We start from the raw sequence: 12,107 nt of genomic DNA, 5'->3' as shown, positions 1-12,107 counted from the left end.
CATTGGATTTTGTTGTTAGTAGATCATTAGAGATTTTAGTAAGGGCAGTTTCAGTAGTGTGAAGAGCGGAAACTAGATTGTAAAGCGTCGAGAAGATTGCTATCTGAGAGATAGCAGATGAAATGGGAGTGAACCAAGCGTTCCAGGAGTTTAGAGATGAAAGGAAGATTAGAGACCAGTCTGTAATTAGCAGCGCAGTTCAAGTCCAGGGATGGCTCTTTAAGTAAAGGGATTATGATTGCATGTTTGAATGAAGAGGGAAAGATACCCAAAGAAAGAGCGAGGTTAAATATTTTAGGTGGGTATTGACAACTGGGGAAAGGGACTGAAGGAGATATGAGGGAATAGGGTCACTGTTGCAGGTTGTAGGACGAGAAGAAGAGAGGAGTCTGGTCACTTTTTTTTCTGTGACAGGCTCGAAGATAGAAAGTGAACTTGAGGTGCGAGAGAGAAAGAAATCCCGATTCTGAGGGCATTGTGCAAAATTGTCTTGACGGATATGATTGATTTTTTTGTAGGAAATAAGTAGCCAGACTGTCAGCACTTAGGTTGGTGACCGGGGCCTGTACTTTAGAGCTCAGGAGGGAGTAGAAGGTTTCAAAAAGTCGTTTAGGATTGTTGGCTAGAGATATGATGAAGATGGTAAAGTAAACATGTTTAGCTAGATGGAGAGCAGAGTTGTAAGTTTTGAGCATGAACTTATAGTGGATGAAGTCTTCTGCTGAAAATGATATTCTCCACAGACTCTCAGCGCACCTTGAGCAGCGCTGGAGAAAACATGTTTGCATATTGTGCCAGGGCTGCCTTCTATGCCGGGTCATTCTGCATGTAGCAGGTGCTGCTTCATCCAGGGGACTCTGCAATGTGTTGTTATAGTGTGACAATGCTGAGTCTGGACAGGAGAGGGAGAGGATGGGAGAAAAGATGACGGTAGATTGTTCATAAGCTGCTGGGTATTGATGGCACATAGATTTCTGTGTGTATGGATCTAGACCCACACAACAAGGAGAACTTCTAGACCCACACTTTCTATCTCTCCTTCCCTTGGTGGAGAGGTCTAATAAAATGTTGCAGTACAAAAAGGATTTAGAATATTCCCATCTGATAACGCTGGCGGCAGAGGTCACAGTTCATTGGACAACCAAGGAGTATAGGTGACGGAGACACAAACCAGATGCGGGGAACAAAGGTCTGGGACAGTGCCCAGGCCCTGATACGCGGGTTACTCTGACAAGGAGGGAAAAGTTTTGGAATATGCTCAAGGGCTACCTTAGTGACCACATCAGCATCCTTTGTGACTCCTCTTTGCCTTACAACTATTGGGTGTCCAAGCTGGACTCGTGTCAAGAACTGACTCTCTATACCTTGGAGGTCCTGGCCAGCCCTGCCGCTAGCGTTTTGTCAGAGAGGGTTTTTAGTGCCGCCGGGGGCAGTATATTGAAAATGCTGACCGGCTGAGTCTTATCAAAATTAGCAAGGGCTGGATTGTGCCAGACTTCTCAACACCAACGGATAATAGCAGTGGAACATAAAGTTAAATCCAGTGTTTATTTTTTGGGGGTCTATTCCAATGCAACCCTTCACACCCAAACATGGGTATACGCTTCAGGATTTCTTCTATTTTAGGTCGCTCGCTTCCTTCTCCTCATCTTCCACCACCATATCACCAGGGTGACCATTATGCCACACCCGCATCATTTTTTTAAGGGTGTTTATGATGCCTGTGGGAACTATTTTTAGAGGCATACCTCTAACTTTACATATTGTATATGTGCACCCCCCAGGGGTCAATGTTTTTCAGACCATGCACTTAGTGCATGGCCATTACCAGTCTGGGAGACCCACTCCTTAATAATAGAAATTACATTTTTAACTGAGACCCTCCACTATGTCTCTTCAAATTGGTATTGGAGTGCGTCCTACTTTTTGGCTGCTCTTGAACTTTCTGCATATGGAATAACAGGATAGGAGACGCACTCCTTAATAATACAAAATACATGTAAACTGAGGCCCTCCGCTACGTCTCTTCAAATTGGTATTGGAGTGCGTCATAATTTTTGGCAGCCCTTAAACTTGCTGCATATGCAATAACAGTAAAGGAGACCCAATCCTATGTTGTATGTTGTAGTACCAGATTGACCTTGTTGAAGAATTATTATAAAAATTCCCATCTGACAACGCTGGTGGCAGAGGTCACAGCTTCTTGGACAACCAAGGAGTACAGGCGAAGGATGAAAGAAAGATGCAGCAGGGGCAGGGGAATGCTGTCAAAGGTCTGGGACAGTTTTCTCAAACCCTTAGAGTGCCCAGGCCCTGACGCTCAAGTTACTCTGTCAAGGAGGGAAAAGTTTTGGAAGATGCTGAAGGACTACCCTTGCCACCGTACCAGCGTCCTCTGTGATTCCTCTGTGCCTTTACAACTATTGTGGTATGCACGCTGGACACGTGGCATGAACTGTCTCTACACCATGGAGGTCCTGGCTGCTGGCGTTTTGTCATTGAAGGCCGCTGGGGGTAATATAACATATATGCAATAGCAGTATAGGAGACCTACTCCTAAACCCCTTAAGCCCCGAGGGTGGTTTGCACGTTAATGACCAGGCCAATTTTTACAATTCTGACCACTGTCACTTTATGAGGTAATTACTCTGGAACGCTTCAACGGATCCCCCTGATTCTGAGATTATTTTTTCGTGACATATTGTACTTCATGATTGTGGAAAAATTTCTTCGATATCACTTGCGTTTATTTGTGAAAAAAACGGAAATTTGGCGAAAATTTTGAAAATTTTGCAATTTTCAAAATTTGAATTTTTAAGCCCTGAAATCAGAGAGATATGTCACACAAAAGAGTTAATAAATAACATTTCCCACATGCCTACTTTACATCAGCACAATTTTGGAACCAAAATTTTTTTTTGTTAGGGAGCTATAAGGGTTAAAAGTTGAGCAGCGATTTCTCATTTTTCCAACAAAATTTACAAAACCATTTTTTTAGGGACCACGTCACATTTGAAGTCACTTTGAGAGGTCTTTATGACAGAAAATACCCAAAAGTGACACCATTCTAAAAACTGCACCCCTCAAGGTGCTCAAAACCACATTCAAGAACTTTATTAACCCTTCAGGTGCTTCACAGGAATTTTTTGAATGTGGAAGAAAAAAATGAACATTTCACTTATTTCACAAAAATGTTACTTTAGACCCAATTTTTTTTATTTTCACAAGGGATAACAAGAAAAAATTGACCCCAAAATTTGTTGTGCAATTTCCCCTGGGCACACAGATACCCAATATGTGGGGAAAAAACACTGTTTGGGCGCACGGCAGGGCTCGGAAGGGAAGGAGCGCCATTTGACTTTTTGATTGTAAAATTTGCTTGAATAATTAGCGGACACCATGTTGTGTTTGGACAGCCCTTGTGTGCCCAAACTTTGGAGCTCCCCCACAAGTGACCCCATTTTAGAAACTAGACCCCCAAGGCACCTATCTAGATGCATAGTGAGCACTTGGAACCCCCAGGTGCTTCACAAATTGATTTGTAAAAATGAAAAAAAAAAACACTTTTTCATTTTTATGAATCAATTTGTGAAGCGCCTGGGGGTTCCAAGTGCTCACTGTGCATCTAGCTAGGTGCCTTGGGGGGTCTAGTTTCCAAAATGGGGTCACTTGTGGGGGAGCTCCAATGTTTGGGCACACAGGGACTCTCCAAATGCAACATGGTATCCGCTAACAAATTGAATGGAAAATAGGCTCAAATTGTTAGCGGACACCATGTTGCGTTTGGAGAGCCCCTCTGTGCCCAAACTTTGGAGCTCCCCCACAAGTGACCCCATTTTGGAAACTAGACCCCCCAAGGCACCTTTCTAGATGCATAGTGAGCACTTGGAACCCCCAGGTGCTTCACAAATTGATTCGTAAAAATGAAAAAGTGAAAAAAAAAACACTTTTTCATTTTTATGAATCAACTTGTGAAGCACCTGGGGGTTCCAAGTGCTCACTATGCATCTAGATAGGTGCATTGGGGCGGTCTAGTTTCCAAAATGGGGTCACTTGTGGGGGAGCTCCAATGTTTGGGCACACAGGGGCTCTCCAAACGCAACATGGCGTGCGCTAACAATTTGAGCCGATTTTCCATTCAATTTGTTAGTGGACACCATGTCGCGTTTGGCGAACCCGTGATGTGCCTAAACAGTGGAGCTCCCCCACAAGTGACCCCATTTTGGAAACTATACCCCTCAAGGATTTTATTAAGGTGTATAGTGAACATTTTGAACCCAGAGGTACGACACAGAATTTGTTTACATTAGGTCATCATATTGAATAAGTTGTCATTAGTCTTGAGCGCAAGTGCTCGCTACTTGAGTTTGCATCGGGTGCTCAGGTATGCACCATGTACAGCGTGTGCTCGAGTGACATGCTCGAGTCCCTGCTCCGCATGTTTCACGGTTATTAGACACCCAAAAAAAAACATGCGGGGATCGCTCGTGCATGGCAGGCAATCCCCGTAAAGTTTTTTTGGCTGCGAAGCATATAGGGCAGAGACTCGAGCATGTCACTCAAATACCCACAATACTCAATGCATACCAGAGCACCCGATGCAAACTCAAGTAGCGAGCACTTGCGCTCAACACTAGTCGCCATATCGTCATCTTTTTTTCTTACTTTTGAAAAAAATCCCAACCCCATCACAACCCTAACCCCAACCCCAACCCTAACCCCAACCCCAGCCCTAACCCCAGCACAACCCTAGCCCCAGCACAACCCTAGCCCCAGCACAACCCTAGCCCCAGCACAACCCTAGCCCCAAACCCAGCCCTAACCCTAGCCCAATCCTAACCCAAGAGTTTATTTTTGACGCCGTTCCTTGTGCGGTATAAGTGATTAGACGACTTTATTCTTCGGGTCGGTGTGATTACAGCAATGCCAGAATCATATGGGGTTTTTATGACTGACAGCTGTCACACACTAAAAGACGCATTTTTTGTAAAATCTAGTTTTTGCATCGCCATATTTTGAGAGCTATAATTTTCCAGATTTTGGCAGACAGTCATGTGACGGCTCGTTTTTTGCGGGATGACTTGACGTTGTTATTGGTGCCATTTTCAGGCACGTGACATTTTTTGATCGCTTTCTATTCCGATTTTTGGGAGGCAGAATAAACAAAAACCAACAATTCAGGAATTGTTTTTTTTTTTTTTTATTCTGTTCCGCGTGTAGTAAAATTAATGAGGTAGCTTTATTCTTCGGGTCAGTACGTTTACAGCGGTACCACATTTGTATCATTTTTCTATGTTTTGGCGCTTATACACAATAAAAGCTATTTTATAGAAAAAAATATTTTTTTGTATCGCTTTATTCTGAGAGCTATAACTTTTTTATTTTTCGGCTGATGGAGCTGTATGGCGGCTTGTTTTTTGCGGGACGAGATGACGTTTTCAGCGGTATCATTTTTATTTATATGCGTCTTTTTGATCGCGTGTTATTCCACTTTTTGTTTGGCGGTATGGTGATAAAGCATTGTTTTTTGCTTCGTTTTTTTTTTTTTTTTTTTTACCGTGTTCACTGAAGGGGTTAACTAGTGGGACAGTTTTATAGGTCAGGTTGTTCCGGACGCGGTGATACCAAATATGTGTACTTTTATTGTTTTTTTTTTATTTTTTTTATAATAATATTTATTGATGGGTACATTATATTTTTATTTTTGGTGTATTATTTTTTTTATTTTTTTATAATATTTTTGCACATTTTTTTTTTTTTTTTTCCACTTTCACACAGTTTATACACTTTATTACTTTGTCCCACTCTGGGACTTTCACTTTTTTTTTTCTGATCGCCTGCATGGCACAGGAATGGAGCACCATCCCTATGCCATGAAGGCTGTCAGAAGTGCACAGTGTGAAGATTGCTTGGAGATGCACTGCGCATGTCCAAGCAATCTTCCTGCTCTCTGGTGACCCGGATGTTGTCATGACGACATCGGGTCGTCATGGCAACACCCGGGAAGCCTTTGCAGACTGAGCTGGAAGCCGGAAGAGGAGGTGAGTATCGCCGATCACCTCCCCTTGCCCCCGCAATGCCGCGATCGACTTCGATCGCAGCATCGCGGGGGTTAATGTGCTGGGAACGGTGCAGGACCGCTCCCTGCACATAGTACCGGGTGTCAGCTGTGACAATCAGCTGACACCCGGCGGCGATCGCGCCCGCACAGCCTGTGTGCGCGCGCGATCGCGATGACGTACTAATACGGGTCTGGCTCTTAAGTCCCAGGGCACAGACGCATATTAGTACGTCAGATGTTATTAAGGGGTTAAAAGGACTGTTAGTGTAGATTTGTAATGCTGTGAAATACCTCACACAGAAACAAGCACCAATTCTCTTTGTCGCTAAGCAGCACCTCTCCCTACTCTGCCTGTGTCCAGAGTAGACTGTGGTGAGCATACGGCCTTTTTTTTAAATGTTTTTATCATGTCTTGTTCAATAAACTTTTTTTCATACTTTTCTATACTGGAGGTGTGCTCGTCTACTATGTAGTGTCTTTTCCTCCCATAAACTACTGTGGTGAGCATACGGTCTCAGATCTTAAATCGACCCGATGACGCTGTGCGGCTAGCCAATCACTGCAATGCCACAATCAACATGGCTACTGCATTACAGTGACTGGCAAGCAATCCATGCAAGTTAATTGGCTGTCTAAACAGCGCCAAAAGTGCGGGACGGGGATCTGCGCTCCCGCCCGAGGATTCCAAAAATACTCGTCGAGCACCGAACTTCTCGAGCACTGTGAGGCTTAGGTGAGTACCAAATAGTGGCGAGCATGCTCGCTCAGCACTTATAGTCACATGACAACTAGCTTCTCTTCCTGCTTCTCTAAGTTTTTACCTGAACATTGAGAGAATTAGGGAGAGCAGCTTGTTGGCACGAGACTAAGTTTGCAAATCAAATATGTGCTTGGTGGGAGGCATCAAACTGAATTTTTGCCCCTGGTGCCAGAAAACCTAACTACACATCTGGATCAGACAGTGTTCCTGTAAGATCAGACAAAGCCATTACTCAGAACACAGCAGGTGCATATTTATAATCTCAGCACAGGAACATTTTTTTTTTTTTTAAAACATCCAGTTGTGGAAATTATTAATTAAATTAATTATTGATTAAAATGAACTATTATTTGTGGGATATCCCCTTTAACTTGGCTTTGTTAGAACTCTCCTGTTAGGTTTTTTTTAGTTTGCTGGTCACATGACCATTTTTGCCTATTTAATCCGGCTCCGCCCTCCTGGCCTTGCTGGACTTCATTGTATTTACTACTCTTGAGCTAGCTTAGTGCTCTGTTGCCATTCTCTGTTAGTTTTGCTAGGTCTTCTGACCTCTATGCTTTTTGTTGTGTGTTTGTCTTTGACTGCTACTATTTCTGCTAGGAGGTGTCCAACTTATCCCAGTCCCTAGTTCTTGTAGGGATCCCTCCCTCACATCTATAGGTCTTCGTACAGACTAGCCGAGGACTTTAGCGGGTCTGATCGCAGGATCAGGTTCCCCTTACATCGTAGGGGTCTAGTTTAGTTCTGTTGTAGGGACAGATCTCCTGTCTTTCCTTAGTCCCTGTAGCAGATCATAACAGTAAGTCCAGCCCTAAAAGAAAAAAAAAAAAAATTTCTCTAAGGAAAGACCTCCAGTTTTCCATCATGGTCTCGGTTCAAGATTTGGCTCAATGCTTGCAGGGACTCTCTCTGGAGGTGGCCAAGCTCCAACAACACGTGAGTAGCTGTTCTGGAGCACATTTTGTGGAACCAAAGGTATGTCTGCCTGATTTATTTTTTGGCGAACAACAAGATTTTTTTTCTTTTAAAAATGCTTGTTTATTGTATTTTCGTTTGAGACCCGGATCCTCTGGTGATGAATCACAGCGCATAGGGTTCATAATGTCACTTTTGCGCAAAGATCCTCAGGGATGGGCCTTCTCTCTCCAACCTAGTGATCCGTGCTTTAGATCAGTGGATAGCTTTTTTTCTGCTTTGGGTTTGTTGTACGATGATCCTGATCGTGTCTCATCTGCTGAGTCTGAATTGAGACGTTTGAGGCAGGGATCAGGTAATGTGGAAAAATATTGTTCTCACTTCCGTCGGTGGTCTGTCCAGGTGGGGTGGAACGATTCAGCTTTGAAAAGCTTGTTTCTTGCATGGCTAGGTGAAAGGGTTAAGGATTTACTGATTGCTTATCCCACACCTGAAAACTTGCAGGAGGCAATGCAATTAGCTATACGGGTGGACAGGAGACTGCATGCAAGGGTTAATGAGAGCAAATCCTCTGCTATGTCAGCTCCGAGTCCTGAGAGGGTCTGTGCTGACAATGGAGAGCCGATGGAGATTGGGGCGATGGCACCCCGCTCTCAGGAAAAAGACCGCAGGCTTTCTGAAGGCTTGTGCTTCTATTGCGGAAATTCTGGTCATTTTATTAAGAACTGTGTGCTTCGTATGAAGAAAGAAAAAAAAAATGGTCAGTCATGCACGTATTGCCTGTTTAAATTCTAAGGGAGTATTCCTATCTGCCACTACTGCTGCTCAGGATGAATTAATTGAATTTCGGGTATTTGTGGATTGTGGTTCTACTCTGAATGTGATTGATGGGGGATTCTTGGAAAAACTTAGATTAGAACCTAAAACTTTGTCATCCCCTATTGCTGTCGTTTCTGTCGATGGCTCTCCCTTGAAGAGTGTTACTCATTAGGTCTGTGATTTTCCCCTCACTATTAATGGTATTCATCAAGAGAATTTGGATTTGGTGGTATTGGATAATTTGCCTTCTCCAGTAATATTGGGGTTACCCTGGTTAAAATTGCACAATCCTGTACTGGATTGGTCTACCAATGAAATTAAGTCTTGGAGCCCTAAGTGTTATGACAAGTGTTGTAACGGACGTATTGCTGCGGTGGAAAAAGGGGAATTACCTGTACCTATTCAGGATTTTTGGAGAGTTTTTTCTGAGGAGGAGTCACAAATTTTGCCTCCCCATAGAGACTATGATTGTACCATTGAATTTGTCCCTGGAGCGACTCTTCCTAAAAGTCGTTTATTTAATCTTACTATTCCTGAGAGAAAGGCTTTGGAGGAATACATACAGACAAGCTTGGCCGCCGGTCACATTAGGCCTTCCAAGTCTCCTGTGGCTGTTGGATTTTTTTTTGTAAAAAAAAAAGATGGCGGTTTACGTCCTTGTCTGGACTTTCGTGAGATTAATAAAATTACTGTACACAATCCTTACCCACTGCCATTGATTCCTGATTTATTTAACCAGTTAGTGGGGGCCAAATGGTTCTCTAAAAGTGATCTCCGGGGGGCATACAATTTGTTGCGCATGAAGGAGGGTGATGAATGGAAGACTGCTTTTAACACTCCTGTGGGTCATTTTGAGAATCTGGTGATGCCTTTTGGTCTTACCAATGCTCCAGCATTTTTTCAGAATCTTATTAATGACATCCTTAGACCTTTAATCGGCAAAAATGTGGTTGTGTATTTGGATGACATTCTGATTTATTCGCCTGATCTGGAGTCTCATTGGCGGAGCGTACGTGAGGTATTACAGTTATTAATGGACAATTTGCTTTTTGCTAAGCTGGAGAAATGTGAGTTCGCTGTACAGAGAATTAGTTTTTTGAGCTACATTATCTCCAGTGAAGGTTTTGAGATGGACCCGGTTAAAGTTCAAGCTGTGCAGGAATGGCCTAGGCCTATTGGTTTGAAATCGATACAGAGGTTTTTGGGTTTCGCCAATTATTACAGAAAATTCATAAAAGTTTTTTCTATTATTGTCAAACCGCTGACCGATCTCACCAGGAAAGTTGCTAATGCGGTTCAGTGGACTTCTGAGGCCATTGAAGCTTTTGTGTTTCTAAAGGAGAGGTTCACCTCTGCTCCCATCCTTATGCAGCCTGATGTGACTAAGCCGTTTTTGGTTGAGGTTGATGCTTCTTCGGTGGGGGTCGGTGCGGTGTTGTCTCAGGAAAACAAGGATGGAGTACATCCCTGTGCCTTTTTTTCAAAAAAATTTTCTGAGACTGAACTTAATTACGATATTGGTAATCGGGAATTGCTGGCGATTAAACTCGCATTTGAACACTGGCGTCACCTCTTGGAAGGTGCTGAATTTCCCATTCAGGTTTTCACTGATCATAAAAATCTGATCTATCTTGATGCTGCCAAGCGCTTGAATGCCCGTCAGGCTAGGTGGGCACTTTTTTTCTCGCGGTTTAATTTTTCCGTTACTTACATCCCGGGTACCAAGAATGTTAAAGCGGATGCTTTGTCTCGCAGCTTTTCTCCCATGGTCGGTGTTGAGGAGGAAGAGGAGAGCATTTTACAAGAAGGTGTTGTGATTGCTGCTTTGGACTCCGTTTTGGAGGATGAGATTCTTAAAGCTCAGGAGAATGCCCCATCTAACACTCCCCATGGGAGGTTGTTTGTGCCTAGGACCTTTAGGAGAGATTTGTTTGTTGAGTGTCATGAGTCTCGGTTGACAGGTCATCCAGGAATTTCTGAGACCAAGAGACTTGTGGGTCGCAGTTTTTGGTGGCCTGGATGGCAGAAAGAAGTCATTAAGTGGGTGCGCCAATGTACTGTGTGTGCTAGATCCAAGTCTTCGCATGCTCCTGCTGCGGGGTTGCTTTGCCCTCTGGAGGTTCCTAGTGCACCTTGGACACATCTGGCTATGGACTTTATTACTGACCTTCCCCCCTCTGAAGGTTTCACGGTCATCTGGGTGGTCGTGGACCGTTTTAGCAAGATGTGTCACTTGGTTCCCTTCATCAAACTGCCTTGCGCTAAGACACTCGCTAAGGCCTTTGTCAAGGAAATTGTCAGACTACATGGTGTTCCTACTGACATTGTTTCTGATAGGGGACCTCAGTTCGTGGCTCATTTTTGGCGTGCCTTTTGTGACAGGTTGGGAGTTCATTTGTCGTTTTCATCCGGATATCATCCTGAGTCTAATGGCCAGACAGAAAGGAAGAACCAGGATGTTGAGCAGTTCTTGCGTTGTTTTGTGGCAGACAATCAAGAGGGGTGGTCTGAGTTTCTGCCACTTGCTGAATTTGCTCTTAACAACCATACATCCTCTTCTGCTGGGTGTTCGCCTTTTTTTTGTTGTTCTGGGAGACATCCGTGTTTTGGGTCATTCTCCAAATTGGTTTCGGCTGTGCCTGAGGAGGAGAGTTTTTCTGGTGATTTGGAGAGAGTTTGGACGGATATGCGTGGTAATCTTCAGGAGGCTAACAAAAAATCTAAGAGGTACTTTGATAGGAAACGGCAAGAGGTTTTGTTTGCTGTTGGTGACATGGTTTGGTTGTCCTCTAAGAATCTGCGATTGAGGATTCCTTCTAAAAAATTGGGTCCCAAGTTCGTAGGGCCCTTTAATGTACTTCAGATAGTTAACCAATCTGCTGTTAGGTTGGAGGTTCCTACGTCCTGGAATATTAACCCGGTGTTTCATGTTTCTCTGTTGAAAAAATCTGATGTGTCGGATGGTGACGCCTCTGCCACTGTTCCTCCGGTGGTGGAGGACGGGGAATATGAAATTTCCCGCATCCTAAATTCTAGACGGTATAGAGGGAGTTTGCACTATCTCGTCGCTTGGAAGGGTTTCGGACCTGAGGATTACTCATAGGTGAGGGCAGATGATGTTTCTGCTTCCAGACTTGTCAGAGCGTTTCACAGGAGGTTTCCTGGTAAGCCTGGGCCTAGGGGATCCGGAGGATCCTCTTAGAAGAGGGGGTACTGTTAGAACTCTCCTGTTAGTTTTTTTTTAGTTTGCTGGTCACATGACCATTTTTGCCTATTTAATCCGGCTCCGCCCTCCTGGCCTTGCTGGACTTCATTGTATTTACTACTCTTGAGCTAGCTTGGTGCTCTGTTGCCGTTCTCTGTTAGTTTTGCTAGGTCTTCTGACCTCTATGCTTTTTGTTGTGTTTGTCTTTGACTGCTACTATTTCTGCTAGGAGGTGTCCAACTTATCCCAGTCCCTACTTCTTGTAGGGATCCCTCCCTCACATCTATAGGTCTTCGTACAGACTAGCCGAGGACTTTAGCGGGTCTGATCGCAGGATCAGGTTCCCC

The sequence above is a fragment of the Phyllobates terribilis genome, unplaced genomic scaffold (assembly GCF_046119375.1).
Source record: "Phyllobates terribilis strain yellow unplaced genomic scaffold, ASM4611937v1 Scaffold_612__1_contigs__length_973912, whole genome shotgun sequence".
Lineage (NCBI taxonomy): Eukaryota > Metazoa > Chordata > Amphibia > Anura > Dendrobatidae > Phyllobates > Phyllobates terribilis.
This window is presented reverse-complemented; position numbering follows the sequence as displayed.